Here is a 15,359-nt window from a genome sequence, read left to right as displayed (position 1 = left end):
TACTAAGGCCTTAACGAGAGATAAGGTTTGATGCACATTGAGGGGGATGGGATTGAAGCCTCCAAATCATTGAGTCATATACGAGGAAACCCAACCTGTGGACTACAAATCTTAGAAACAGGATCAAAGTAAAACACTAATCATATGGTCAGTTATTAAGAAAATGCACTACTTATTTTATTCCATCACTATGATGTGAGTGCATTGTATCCAATAGTTTATTAAGGTTGAGTTGGTAAAACTCTTAATGAATATTTGTAGCCCGTATGGGTGGAGTTCTAAGCTTACAGCAGCACTCTCGACGAATTTCACCTATGTGATGTGTTGAAGTAGGTCGCTTCCTATACAAATTGTCTTATTCTCAAAAGCACTCACGAAACCAAGATAGCAAATGGACATAAAGTCATGTCATTAAAATTCACGTCAACACCTTGATTATCATATGTGGATAGTGATATTTTATTTCACTTAAGCATTCAAAGTTCAACTCTGAGACCACTACGACTCTAGAGTAAAAGTTATTGTTTCACTAAGTAGAGGTTCAATGCAAACAATACATTAATTATGCATAGTATTCTTCCTATAGCTGATATACTCTCTTATCAAATATTGAAATGAGTGGGGAATTGTTGGCTTTATAATATAGTGAGATCCTTTTCATATTATTTTAATCATATTAAATTGTTTCCCACATTCTTTTGTTTTCACTCAAGTTAGAAGTTATTCAATATTGCATGTGTTGCATAACTACTTGGACTTTGTTTGTCTGTTAGAGTATGGCTTAATTATTATTCTTTATTAGTGATGAATGTTGATCAGAACGTTAAGTTATATTATTCATTACTTTGTGGTTTCTGGTGTTAGTCTTTACTATTTATTCTCTATTTATTCTCTGTAACAAAAAATGCTCTGATTTATTAATATAAATATACCTCACCGTTGTGGAAGTTTACTCACGGGGTGTTACCACGAAATATTGGGTTTTCTCTTTCTCTCTCTATATCTCTCATCTCATTCTCTTGAAAGTTCTTGTGTTCTTCATTCATCAAGTGTGTGTGCGTGAATTCGGACATAACAACCGGTATCAGAGCTAAGGAGATTCAACACGATCAATGAAGATGGATAGTTCAAAGCTTAGAATTGAGAAGTTTTATGGATCCAATTTTTCAGTTTCTAGAAGATGCAGATCGAAAATTATCTGTACCAGAAAAATCTTCACGAATCGTTGACCAGGGTGAAACCGGAATCCCTGACGGAGGAGAAGTGGAATCTTAAGGATTGCCAAGATCTAAGGTTGATGTGGTTGACTTTGTCAAGAGAAGTGGTTTTCAACATTGTGAAGGAGAAGACTATGTCCGGTCTGTTGAAGGCACAGTCAAACATGTATGAAAAACAATCAGCAATGAACAACGTATATTTGATGAGTAGATTGTTCAATTTACAGATATCTTAGAATGGATCCATTTCTGATCATATAAACGAGTTCAATATGATTGTGAGTCAACTCATTTCTGTGGATATTAATTTCGAAGATGAAAATAAGGTATTGATTTTGATGTCATCTCTGCTCGAGTCTTGGGTTATTGTTGTTGCCGTAAGTAACAATTCCTGTGGATCTGAGAAACTTAAGTTTGATTATATCCGTGATGTTGTTCTTAGCGAAAGTATTCACAAACGAGAATTGAGAGATTCATCGGGCAGTGCTCTCAAAATTTTCTGAAGGGGGAAAAGTAAGACGAAAGGCCAAAATCAACATGGTCGATCAAAATCAAAGAATCTAGGTAAATCCCTGAACAGATCAAATGTGACTTGTTGGAACTGTGAGAAAAAGAGCACTCCTGGACGAACTGTACAAAGCCAAAGATGAAACAGAATCAGAAATTTGGAGATGACAATGATTCTGTAAATTAAGCAGAGGACATTGGGGATGCTCTAATCCTTAGTGTAAACAGCCCGATTGAATCATGGATTTTGGATTCTAGTGCATCTTTCCATTCGTCTTTAAGCAAGGAGTTGTTCAAAAATTTCAAATCTGAAATATTTGGAAAGGTGTATCTTGTTGACAATAAAGCCTTGGAGATTGAAGGAAAGGGGGATGTTTGCATACAGACCACCTCGGGAAACCAGTGGACATTGAAGGATGTTAGATATATTCCTGGGCTCAAGAAAAATATGATCTCTGTTTGTCAGTTGGATAGCACGGGCTATGCAGTAGAGTTTGAGAAAGGTTCGGGGAAGATTGTGAAAGGTGCTAGGGTAGAAGCACGTGGCACCAAATCTGGAACCTGGTATACCATTGCAGGGTGTATCAACATGGCCACTGTTGCTGAAGGTGCTTCCGCTTTATGTCTATGGCACAACAGACTTGGACACATGAGTGTTAAAGGAATGAATATGATGGTTTCAAAAGGAGCATTACAGGGTCTGAAGTCTGTTGATAGCAGTCTTTGCGAGAGCTGTGTTATGTGCAAACAGAAAAGAGTAAGCTTCACAAAGACTCGTAGAGAGCCAAAGAAAGTGCGGTTGGAAATGGTCCATCCAAATGTTTGGGGACCATCTCTAGTATCATCACTTGGAGGACCAAGATTCTATGTTACCTTCATTGAATATTTCAGCGGGAAGGTATGGGTTTACTTCTTGAAGCATAAGTCAGATGTGTTTGCAACTTTCAAGAAGTGGAAAGCCGAAGTAGAGAATTAGACCAGTTTGAAAGTCAAATGCCTAAGGTCTGAAAATGGAGTAGAGTGAGACAAATCACAGTTCAAGGCATTCTGTGCAGCTGAGGGAATCAGTTTGATGAGAACAGTTCCTGGTAAGGCAAGGCAGAATGGAGTTGCTGAGAGGATGAACAGATCATTGAATGAGCGTGGAAGAAGTATAAGGATACACTATGGGCTGCCCAAAACATTTTGGGCGGATGCTGTAAGCACAGATGCATACTTGATCAACTAGGGACCAGCAGTTCCTTCAGGGTTCAAGATTCCATAGGAGGTGTGGACAGGAATAGAACTGAAGTACTCACACTTGAGGATTTTTTGTTGCACTACTTATGTTCATGTTGATCCAGAAAAGAGAGACAAGCTTTATGCCAAGGCTATGAAGTGTTACTTCATAGGCTATGGTTCTGATTTGTTTGGTTACAGGTTTTGGGATGACAAGAATAGAATGATCCTGAGACATTGTGACGTGACATTTGATGAGTCTGTCTTTTACAAGCACAGACACAAGAAGGTTCTAGAGATTACAAAGCAAGTGGGAGTTGAGGTTGAGTTGGAAAAGAGTAACCCCAGAGATGTCGAAGCAAACACTCAACCAACTCTTACTGAAGAATCTGAAGTGGAGCAAGTTACACCTGAGCAGGTGTAAAGGAGATCATCCAGAACCATCAGGGCACTAGATAGGTATTCACCTTCATTACACTATCTATTGCGGACTGATGAGGGGGAACCAGAGTCTTTTGATGAGGCCCTACAAGTGGTGGATTCTATCAAGTGAGAGCAAACCATGGATGATGAGATGAGGTCACTTGAGAAGAATGACATATGGGTGTTGACTGAGTTACTTGCAGGGAAGAGAGATCTGTTGAACTAGTGGGTGTTCAGAATCAACACTGAACCAGATGGCAAAAGAAGGTTCAAGTCTCGTTTAGTGGTTAAAGGATATTCACAAAGGAAAGGTATTGATTGTGGTGAAATATTTTCTCCTGTTAAACCTCTATTCGAATTGTGTTGAGTATTGTTGCATCGGATAATTTGCATATCGAGAAAATAGATGTAAAAATAGTGTTTGTACATGGCGATCTAGACAAAGAGATCTATATGCAGCAACCGGAAGGATTTGTAGCTCCAGGCAAGGAACACATGGTGTGTAAGCTCACCAGGAGCTTGTATGGACTAAAGCAAGCACCAAGGCAGTGGTACAAGAAATTTGACTCCTTCAGAATCAAGAGTGGATTCTGCACAGCTGAAAAGGATCCTTGTTGGTACTTCAAGAAATACAATCATTCATATATCTTTCTACTCTTGTATGTGGATGATATGTTGATTGCAGGATCTAGAATTAGGGAGATTATCAATATGAAGAAAAGGTTGTCTACAGCATTTGAGATGAAGGATTTGGGTCCAGCGAAGCAGATTTTGAGGATGAAGATTTCTCGGGATAGATCTGTTGGCACTTTAAATATATCTCAGAAGTTGTACATTGAGAAGGTGCTGAGCAGATTCAGGTTTAATGATGCTAAACCCAGGTTTACTCCATTGGAAAATCACATTAAATTGTAAAAGGAGCAGTCCCCCAAGACTTCCGAGGAGCGTGATCAGATGTCACTTGTTCCATATGTTTCAGCAGTTGTTAGTTTGATGTATGTTATGGTCTGCACTAGACCTGATATAGCACATGCAGTGGGAGTTGTTAGCAGATACGTGGTGAACCCTGGGAAAGAGCATTGGGAACCTTTGAAGTGACTTCTGAGATATCTGAGAGGTACATCCAGTATTTCACTTTGTTTTGGCAAAGTCAAGCTGACTCTACAGGGTTTTATGGATGTTGATCGTGGTGGGGATGTTGACTCGACCAAGAGTACATCCGGTTACATTTACACCATAGGTGGAACAACAGTGAGTTAATAAGAACTATTTATTCTCTATTTATTTTCTGTAACAAAAAATACTCTGATTTATTAATATAAATATACCTCACCGCCGTGGAAGTTTACTCACGGGGTGTTACCACGAAATATTTGGTTTTCTCTTTCTCTTTCTAGATCTCTCATCTCATTCTCTTGAAAGTTCTTTTGTTCTCCATTCATCAAGTGTGTGTGCGTGAATTCGATCCTAACATCTGGAAGAATGGGAAATGGTCATTACTTCTCCACATTCATTATCCATTATCTCATTCTTTATTCCTCCATGATTAATTGTAGCCTATGTAACTCCTAAGACAATTATCTTACTATTTACTGCATTATATATCTTCCTCTTCATTGCTAGGAAGACTCCTTCTAGTATAAATAGTTGTGATATTCATTTTGTTTAATACACGCAACACACAAGAAAATATAGAGTGCATAGTGTTTGCCTAAAAGAGAGTTCTTATAAGTTAAAAGGAGGTTTTTTTTGTGGAGCTTTGGACTGAACTCTTATCCAGAGTTGTTGAATTATATTTTTGTGAAGGTTGTTGTATCCTGGATGGGAAAAGTCTACTGCTGGACCGGTGAAAACATTTGATGTAGTGGGCCTGAATCTCCTTAAACAGAGCGACATATCCGCGCCTCATCCTGAAGAGATTTTTTTTTTAATTTTATTTTAAGTTGTAATCTTGTATTTTATTTTTATATTGGCAGTTTTCACTAACATGATATATTGAAAATAATTCCTTAATATGGGAAGGTTTTTTTATGTGAATGAAGATTATAAGGAACTCCTAGAGTATTATGATTTTGTGTCCTCATACAAAAAAAATTAAATATCGTGAAGCCTTTGTTGTCCCTAATTAGAATCCATTCTACTGACTTTCTTGGATATAGTTTCCTATACATTAAACAAGATTCGATTATAAATTCTGAAAAAAGATGTGTGTTTGATCTACTCCAAAGTCTTACATTCAATGTTTATTGGAAAATAATATTCGAATGTGTAGAGAAACCTAGGGGAAGGGTCACTAACTTAAAAATAAAGTCTTTTCTTTGATTTCATCTATAACTAATTTTTGAATGATCATAATAAATATGTGATTCTAAATATTAAGTGATATTAAATCAATCTAATGGATTCGATTCAAGAAAATGCTTACTCACTAGTTGTGAACACTTGGTCTAGTGTCTCCAGTTGAGATATAGTGCAAAAAGTACATCTAGTAAACACTTGGTCTAGTGTCTCCAGTTGAGAGATAGTTGAAAAAGTACATCTAATATACTCATGAAAGCAAATATTATAACGATATAATCGATAGGAAGTTTCCTTTTAATGACTCTCAACATGGAGATTTAAAAAGGATTTTCTTTTTCCCAAATTTGAAAAAAAAAATTCTATTCTCTCTATCGAAGAAAATCCCAAGTAGATGAGCAAAAAAATTTCAATCGGTTTAAGGAGTCCAAATGCAATTATCTTTCTCCTCCATATTTTCAAAGTCCACTTGAATCAACTCTTGAACTAGTTGAACAGAAAGAATATGTACGATAGTGTCTTGAGACCAGAAGAAATTAGAGTAATAATCTTCAATTTGATAAAGGATAGTCTTTGGGTGGGTGGCTGGGGGGTCAATTTGAATTTGAATTTATGATTTTAGTTAGGTTATTTGAATTGTTGGGATACTTTTGGTTGTTTTAAATTTAAACTTATGAATATTATGTTTTTTATTGTTATATAAACCTCCTCAATGCTTAAAAATTATACAAATAGTTTTAAAATCATCTTAATCTATAGAGAGACATCAATCCTTTTATGCATGCCCATTTTTTAGTATTAATCTTACGCGATCCTTGAATCTTCTAAAAAACTACCATATTACTTTTAACTTACGAGGGCCTTTATTCAATCTTTTTAATGCATCAAGGTTATCCATTTTAACCCCTAGGGTTACTATATTGAACCCGTGCTAATTTTTTTTCAACGCACACACTCTTATAATCCAATTTTTAACAAAAAATAATATCAAAAACAAATATATTTTTGAGTGCGCCGAAAACATTTAGAGGCAAAAATTATAAAATTTGGTTTGTGAGAATAAACCATATTTTGAAAACTATGTGTAATGTGATGTTATAGAGGAAGAAGATTTTGTACAACAATATTTTTAAAATCCTTCAAAATTTCATATATAAGAAATTAAAATAAATTTCTACACAATATAATGTCATGAAACCTGTTTTTGAAGCACACAATCAAAAGAAGGAAAAGAAAAACGAAGGAATTTTCTAGTTCAAAAATAATAAAAAGAATGCAGAATCGACTACCAAAGCAAAATTGAGGATTAATTTTCCAATTATAGTAACTAAAGGCAAGGAGGAGTGTTTAAGTTTGTTTGTAGTTAGTGCACTAAAATTTAATAAAATAACTTTTTTAGTTTAACATAAATTTAAAAAGTGAATTTTACTTAGTTTTTTTAATTATTGAGGTATTTTAGGTTATTATAAATTCCAAATTATGCAGATTATATGTTTTATTGTCTACATAAAGCCCCTCAATTCTTAAGAAAATTATTGAAATAAATTGGAAGTTATTAAAAGTCATTTAAATCCATCGAGAGTCATTTCAATCTTTAATGCAACCCTTTTGTTTTTTAGAAAATCACCATGTCCATCTTTTGATCTTCTTATTATTCTGAATTTCGTCCTTAAAAGTAATGAAGCAACTCTTGTAATAGTTTATCTCTTGACTTGATGCCTCCTGATACATCCTGAATTTCACCATAATTAATTTTATTGTTTGTCGATTGAAAAGAAAAGATTATATCATCACCAAAGCATAGGTGATTCACTTTGATAAGTCTTAATGCTTCCAGTTGTTTTGATTATGTCCTCCCAAATGCATGGACCATGTCCTTTCCAAAGAATGTTTGTCCAGGCCCATAAGATATACAATTGGAAAATTGTCCGTGACAAAAGTTTGTCAGGTCGTTAGTGTACTACACTAATCAGAAGGGACGAGGCTATTTTTCCAAATTGTATTAATTCTTGATGTTTAGTATATTCAAGATTAAAAGAAATAAATTCTTCATCCATGCAAAGAGAGATATTCAAGCTACAAAACAACAAAGGACCTTATAGACCGCCTTAGTACTACCTGAACAAACAGTTACATTGATTGCTTATATATGTGCCTATATTGTAGGATTTGTTCAACTTATGATAGAAACATTTCAACCTTGTGTGAATCATTCTAAGAAAATATTGAGGCCAACATTGTTTCATCTGTCAAAGTCTATATTCATCAGTGGGGTTGGTGTAGTGGGCAATGCATACATTGTTTTGGCTCATTTAGTGATAGTGTATTACTCAGAATAGATATTAGAAGATTAATCTCATGTGTGTTGCAAATTGGGTTTTACTTTGTCTTGTGAAGTTTAGTTAAAGATGTTTGAATATCCTATGATATATGTTATGATTTTATTCCCTTGAGCAAAGAGGTCTCCACTTAAAGTTTTGTATGCTATTTTTACTTTTCAATATTTTTTTTGTTCATTGTAATTGATCGAAGGACCTTATCCTATTGTACTTAGTGGACACATACATTCCAAAAAATAGTATCAGATCTTCACTTTTCTATTTGGGTAGCACCAAGAAAAGAAAATATCCTGAAGGAATGACTGCTCCACCTAGTGTGGAACAAGTTCAGTCAACTACAAGACTACCTCGTTTCAAGGGATTGTTTTATGGTTGGTGGAAGAAACACGTGCACAACGACATTAATGTGAAGACACTGAGTTGTGGGATTTTATTCTTGACGAACCTTACATTCGCACCAAAGATGTGACAGTTGGAGAGCTTAGTAAGATGATTTCCAAATTTTGAAGGGAATAGAATAAAGTGTATAGGAGGAAGATAGAGAAGAACAATAAAGTGAAGAAACCTCTTGCATGTGTAATGGGGTCATATGAGTACAATAGATTATTTCATTGCGAGATAGCAAAATAGATATGGGTTTGCTTAAAACAAATCATGAAGTAACAACATAAGTAAATAAGTCTAAGGTTGATATGCTAACGACTCAAAATGAGGACTTCTTTATGAAGGAAGGTAAAACAATTCACGATAGGAATACAATATTCACTTCCATAACCAACAAACAGATATGTCTCGGTGAGCCTATTCAACGACGAAAACAAGTTTGAAATATTCTCAAGGTGTGTCCTAAGTAATGGGAGATCAAAGTGAAGGATATCACCAAAGCAATTGATCTGAATTGTCATCATGGATGAGCTAATTAGGAATATTAAAACCTACAAGCTGAACAGACAACATGGGTCAACTATGAAGGAGGGAAAGAAATAGAAATCAGTGTCTTTGAGAATATCTTCAAATGATTGGACTGAAGAAGAGGATAAAATAAAATAAATCACTAGAAGGTTCTAGAAGATAATCAAGATGCATGGAGGTTTACCAAAGAAAGGATCGACCAACAGAGAAAGATATGCAAATGACGTTTGTCATAAATAAGGGAAACCTAGTCATTTTATAAGGGAACGTCAAAGACAGAAGCAAGAAACTCAGGACATCAAACCACAAAGAAAAGACCAGGTCTTAAACAATGTCAAAAGAAAGGCTCATGTTGATCTACTAGTGAAAAAAACCTTTACATTCGAGGAAACTACATCAACAAAATTTGAGGAAGAGGTAGATAGACATAAACATGTTTCGATGATGGTTGTTTAACATGACTAAATTTTGTTCAATTCAACGTTCTCACTAATGGAAAAACCTTACTATGTGGTCAATAAGGATGAGGTAACCCGTTTTGATCTTAAAAATGACCTAGACATTTTTTCCAATAAAAGATTGACAACTTGATGTTGTATTAATTGACTTAGTTGATGAATTAACTTTTGATAATTTTATGACAGGTAAAAAATTGAGCTTGTGCGAGGATGAAAATGCAACTTTAACTCTCAAATGTGCTAAATGAGTGTTAGGATAAGTTGTCTATAGAGTAATATTTTGCAGCCCTATGAGGAACTTGGTACCTCTGAGGGTGGATAGAGAAAACTCAATAACTTTGAGGTTGATCTAGAAGTGAAACTGAAGGCCTCTTAGTCTATGTTAGTTGCCTCATTTGAAAGAAAATCTCAACTAGTGAGGGATCTACATAAGATCAAACAAGAGTTAAACCACACCGTCAAATGGACTGATTCATATAAGATACTTTCTAACTTAGCAAATTAGAAGTTCAACAACAAAAAGGGCTAAGGTTTTATACAGATAGAGCCTCCCTACAGTCCGCACAGTAAATATGTTGATCTTTCTCACAATTTTCTATGTACCCAGTGAGAAATAATTGGTCATTTGAGTTAAATAAAATCAAGAGATGTTTCTCAAATTGACATGTGATCATTACCAGAAATATTTCATGGCTCGTGGTACATGGATATAATAAAAAAGAAGGGGTTGACTATGACAAGACCTTTTCTCCTGTATCCAGAATGGAATCCATCAGAAGCTTTATACTTTTTACTGCCTATACGGATTTAAAATTTTTTCTAATGGACATGAAGAGTACCTTCTTGAATGAGTATCTGAAGGATTAAGTGTATGTAAAACAACCTAAATAATTGGAATATGCTGATCTCCCAAACCATTTTTTGAAGATGGATAAGGCTCTTTATGATCTAAAGCAAGCTCCATGATCTGGAATGTGTGACCGTCAAAATTTCTTCTTGAAAATGGGTTCAAAAGTAGTAAAATTGATAACACTCTGTTGCTAACATCTAGAGAAATAAATTTACTGATTGTGGAGGTATATGTAGATGACATTTTCTTTGAAGATAATAAAGATTCACTGCATAAAGAGTTAGCTGATTTAATGAGTAGTGAATTTTAAATGAGCATGAGGGGAATCTTACTTTCTTCTTAGAGAGGCATATCAAAAATTCATCTCAAGGAACATCAATATTCAAAGAGAAGTGCATAGAAGATTTGCTCAAAATATTTAACCCGCTTGAGGTAAAACTTCCTTATACTCCCATGACCACAAGTGTGAAACTTGACTTGTATATAGAAAGAGTTTATGTCAATAATACCATATACATAGGAATCATTGGTCCCTTATTTACCTCACTGAAAGTAGGCCTAACAAAGTCTTCAATGTAGGAATATTTGTGAGATTCGAAGCAGAAACAAAGGAATCACACTTGAGGACAGCAAAGCGAATTTTTAGATATCTAAAGGTAACACATGCCTTTGACCTCTTCTACCCTTCAGGTGACTCTTTTAATATAATCACCTATGTTGATGCTGACAATGCACTTTTTTTGGTTAATTCGTCACCAAAACATTCTTCGTCCACTCCAGTATGTGGAGTTGGTGAGATAGGTGAATCTAACTGTAACACTTTGAAAATTCAAGATATGTCGTAAAGTATAACATAAAGGTTATGAGGTGTAAGTACTGTTTTAAGTCAATTTAAATGAATTTAGGTATTTTAGAAAGTTTTAGAACCAAAATGTTCAGGAACGTCCATGACATCTGGAAGTTGGTTAAAAGAGGTACAAGCGTGCCTTAGCTTATTTAACTAGCTTTTAGGAGTCACAATTGTATAAAAATTGGTGAAAAGGTAGTTAATGAGTATTTCGGTTGTTTTATGGTCGAAATGTCCCAGTACAACTCCCCAAGGCACAACCAAGGGCCCTTGAGGAGGACCCTAGTGTTTGAACAAACACTGTGTGAAAGTGTGCATTGACGGCACAAGAGACGTGTCGTGTATGGTCAAACAGGGAATTTATTCCATCGTTGTCCCATACTTAGCCATTTTGAGGATCCCTTCTCCTACACAATCCCTGAACTCATTGATGGAGTGAATGATGAGAGGGGGGAGGATGCGTCGACTTACAGGCGACCCGTCATTCGGGGTCGAGTATTCTGCATAATTAAAGTGGGTCTTATTTAATTAGTAAGGGGGTTAGGTTGTTTAATTAGGGGTTAAGGGACTCTAATTAAGTTGATTTAAGACCCAATATAAATACTCTCAACCCTCATTAATCTAAGACCACTCTCAAATACAAACACTCTTCCTTCTCTTTTCTTTCTCTCTCTACTTGAACTCTCCATTGAAGACTAGAAAGGAGAAGGGTTTGGGGGATAGAAAAGGGACGAATTCACCATAAATTCTTAATTAAGGGTTTCCATGAAAATGGATTTCAAAAGTTGAGTTTTCTTGTAGGTTTCATCCAATTATGAAATTGATGTTGTGAACTAATTTTGTAATGGTTTCTTTACGTTATAATGGATAGAATAACATGTAATTGAATTTAATTATGGTTAATTGTCATAGTTTGATTCAAATTGAAGAATGTGTCCTATTACCCATAACCCTAGAATGTAATCTTGACGTATATTGTATTGTGACCATTCAATTGACTTTGTTGTTGCTTATATTACTATCCTATGACGTTTTTAGGAATAAATCAAGATGAATTATAGTCTTTTAATGAAAATTTTTAAAATATGATTTAGGTTATGAAGTATATTGTGAAATTGTTCATTATGTGATGATGTTACTCCACTAATTAGGTTGACTTATGGGTTGATGGTACGACCTTTATGATGAACTATGAGGAAGACTTGGTACGTCTTAGAATCTCTATATTTACTTCCAATTGTGATTAACTGTGGTTATGTCATTACATTATATTGCAGTATGCCTTGTATTAGGAATGATAGGGTGGTATGATGTTTAATTGAAATGTCTTGATTATGGTTGTGAGGTTGCTAAGGTGTAAAGGTTGTAAGGGTGGTCATGTATACCACTTTGCCTTATTATGAAATTTTATGTAATGTGTTAACCTCACCTTTATGAATTGTGATGAAAGGACTTACACTCGTAAAATTATTTTTTGAGATATTGATGATGATGATTATACAAGGGGTAGAACTTCTTACCAAAATGAAGATATGATTGATAATTCAAGGCTTAAGACATTTCAAAAAGGGACTCTAGCTTAGCAGCGAGTGAACTACGTTGAGGAATGTCCCTTCCCACATAGGAAAGGTAGGAACGGTAAATCACACTTGCTATTGGAGACTATAATTCATGGTACATAAAGAGGGTCCCAACTATATTTCCTAGTTCTTGAACAATGTTGCCCACATAGAAATTCTAGCTAGTGGATCCACATAGTTTTTATGTTTCATGTTTTGGTACTACCTTGGCAAATAGTCCACATTCTTTCGGTGTTGGATTTTATGACACTAGATTCCACATTAGTTGTTGTGGTCTATGTCGGTTAGAGAAAGATGTTGCTAAAAAGGTAAAATGAAGTAAAGGACTTGAACTCTAAGTAGGATATTCTAAGGGGTCTAGCATAGTTTATAAAAGGGTATGGGACTCTACCAAAGTATTGGACTAGTAAGACTTGAGGAAAGTCATAGGAGTATGTTCTTATATATATGTTTATGTTTTAGTAATATATGGTATCTATATGCTGAACTTGCACATTATTGATACTATTTGTTGAATAGTTCACTGGTGAATATGTTTTAGGTTATATTGTTAAGATGAGATGAAATGCATATATAAATGTGATATTATGTGAAGTTGAGCATTGATTATTTTTTCTTGTTAAGGTCTCTTTATTGAGTAGGGTTATGGCATTTCGCTTGGTCATTGCACTTGTTGAATTGTTAAGGATTTATGAGTAGATGTTTTACTTAATATAATGTAATTAACCATTAACCATGCTGGTGATGTCATTCCTTGATGGAAGGGTTGTAATAACATGGGTAAAGTATGTTGGGATGTTTGTTTCTTGTTTGAGTAGTGAGCATGTTTGGTATGGCTTGTTTAGTTATATATGATACCTTTAAACTTGTAAAATGACATGTTTTTACTAGAAGTTCACTTTTAGCATTTTTTGACACTATATATGCATATGGTCTCATACTTATTACATGTGGAGTACTTACCCCATTTTTTTCCCTTTCGCCCAACATTTTAGGTGCTCCACTTCCAAGGAAAATACTACTATATAGCTTACGGACTTGTTAAATACTCTTTCATTCCTTTCATTTCCATTGAGTATTATACTTTTGTATGACCTATATGGAGTCTAGTTATTGATGTAAGGTCTATGCCCAAAGAGTATATATGCCAAATAGATTATATGAGATGAGAAGACTTTTATGACTATGATATTTTCTATATAATAATAATGTGCAATAGAAGTAGAACTCTATGTAACCTTTCTATAAGTAGGGTTTATGTATACTCGATACGACTATATTATGTGTATGTAGAGGTCTATGTAAACCTCCAAGTAAATGTAATGAAAATTTTAAATTTTTTCCACAATTTCTACCTATTAATGTAATAACATGAGACTAAGAGGCTAGTCTTAGTCTATAAATAGGACGAAGACGCCGGTTACTTCTAGGGGTTAATCAAGGATGTGACATTAACACACCCCACACTATTGGTCACATTTCTTGCACAACGGCCTATGGAAATCTTGCCCTGTTATCCATCTTTAGCTCTATCTTTTGAGATATCACTAAATTTGAAGGTTCAGTCAATTGTTTACAATATTGATCAGTCCATTGAAGAACTAGAAGTGGATTTTAGAGCTATGCCTTCTTATATATCTGTGTGTCTTTTTAAAGGAGATTTGCCTGAGGTGAAGGGTCCAGAGCCTAATATTTTACCAACTGTAACGACCCAGATTCTTGAATCCGGACCGCCACCAGTGTTGTTGACCTCTCAAAGGATGCAGACAAGCCACTTCTTGCATTTATCACTTTCATACGGTTAATTTTAGAGGAAAATGTAAAACTTTTTATAGGTTTGAAGTATACATATCCTTCATATAATTATTAAAATGATAAACCATATACATAGATTCAAAATAAAGCTACGAAAGAAACAGTATGGACAACATCGAATAGATATGTCTAAAACTAAGGCTAGACTAAATTTGTAGCATCCTCAAAATCATGAGGACCTACCAAATGATTTGGAGAAACAATGAAGTCCAAACCGCTGCAAGTGTCGTCAACCTGTCCCATGAACCTATAAAAACTATAAATAGTAGGGGTTTAGGACACCACTTGTACTAAGTATGGGTGTATGCACACATACATATAAAGCTATGCATGATCAATGAAAGCACTTCCTCAGAAACATGCCATTTCTGGAAAGTCTAATAATTAGACCTTACGAATTCGTTAGATGTGAAATATTATATTAATATGATGTATTTTTAATGCTTTCAAAGTACACAACTCATTTTATATATGAATACAAAACATTAGTATCATCAACATAATTTTAGAACAACTCGGGCGAAGATTTGAGATTTTTGATCCTCTTAGGCCGAGAGCTACTCTTTGTACACTTAGATTATTTTTCAGTTTTTTTCTTCTTCATGTTGAGTAGTTCAATATTATTTTGTTCCTATGTTTTACTTAAAAAATTAATGATTCATAGTAGTCCTATACGCACAATTAATCGATGTAAGTAATCCAAGGACAAAAGTATTATTCCCTACCTTATAGTGAGTCATTGTTTACACTATATATTCATTACCTTTCATAAGCAGTTCTCTATTTATCATGCCATTGATTTCTTTAATTTCATATTTTATATATAATACATTTTATATAAAAGAGACTCTTGAATCGTTGATGTAGCATAAGAAATCTCATGTGAGGGCCCAAC

This window comes from Solanum lycopersicum, chromosome 7 (genome assembly GCF_036512215.1).
Source record: "Solanum lycopersicum chromosome 7, SLM_r2.1".
Lineage (NCBI taxonomy): Eukaryota > Viridiplantae > Streptophyta > Magnoliopsida > Solanales > Solanaceae > Solanum > Solanum lycopersicum.
The sequence above is the reverse complement of the archived record's forward strand: the minus strand, read 5'-3'. Positions refer to the sequence as shown.